The following is a 1,171-nucleotide window of genomic DNA, read 5'->3' as shown; positions in this document are numbered from 1 at the left end:
TTTAGAACTCAGGTAGGTCCTAATAATACAAGACAATACTTTTAATTGTAAGTATATAAAGTTCTCCCTGAGTCCTTAACTACTTCAGCACACTTCATTTTCTATCTTTGTGAACATTACAAAACCTTTTATTAGTTTCCTAACCTGATGCTACAGGTTAAGCATATTTAAGATATTAAATCTAGGAAGCTGAAAATTTACTTAGAAGGTACGTAGTAAGATTTTTAGAGCTATTAGTTAGAAAACATAAAATAGAATAATCTTAAAAGCCCTATTTTTAAGTATTCAATAAAGTGCTGAGATCTTACAAATGTCTCATTTTAGAAAATGAACAAAGCACTAAATATATTAATTCAAATATAAATTTACAAAAAAGGATCCAAAATGCTTTGCTTCAGCAATATTTGAATATTAGTCAACAGTAGATTCCTATAATGAATTTCAACACAAGCAATGAAAGTCATATTTAAAGCAAACTATTATCAGTGAAATTTCATTTTAAGAAATTTTCTACTATGGTAGAAGTCAAAGATTTTTAGAGGTCAAAGTTTTACATTTTCTCAACATAAGTCACTAGTAGGTTGGTCGTACCATGTTTAAAATGGACAATGACATTTACATCTAGGGAATGTGGGAGTAAAGATAAATCTTATCAGGATAATCAACTGTAAGGTTCCCCGAGATATTCCACTGAGTCCAGTTTTTTTCTCTGGCCCCATTTCCACAAATGTTACTGATTTAAATACTATATTCATTCTGGAATCACTGAACATTAAGCCAAAAAAAAAAAAAAACAAAAAACAAAAAACAAAAATAAAAACTAAAAACCTCCAAAACTGTTTTTGATCAGCACTAAGAATTGTTTAATTTCTTTTTATACTGAATTATGAATTTTAAAAATGAAAAACCTCAGAATTACTCTTAAAATGAGAAAACTAAAGAATTAGGGCAGTTTTAAAATTATGAGAAAATGTTATCTTCAGAAAAATTTGAATCATTTCTAGTAGGAATCATTAGCTTTTTGAAAGAAAGATTTGCTTGAAGTGATGGTAAAATGCATATATTAATATAATTTAAATTCTATTGAACTACCACTGTTAAGCTTTTAGTAACAGGTCTAGAGTGTTTTTTCCAACTTTTCTGCCTCATAAGGAAAAAGGAAGATTTTATA

Source organism: Fukomys damarensis, unplaced genomic scaffold (genome assembly GCF_012274545.1).
Source record: "Fukomys damarensis isolate Sample0158 unplaced genomic scaffold, DMR_v1.0_HiC HiC_scaffold_15, whole genome shotgun sequence".
NCBI lineage: Eukaryota > Metazoa > Chordata > Mammalia > Rodentia > Bathyergidae > Fukomys > Fukomys damarensis.
This window is presented reverse-complemented; position numbering follows the sequence as displayed.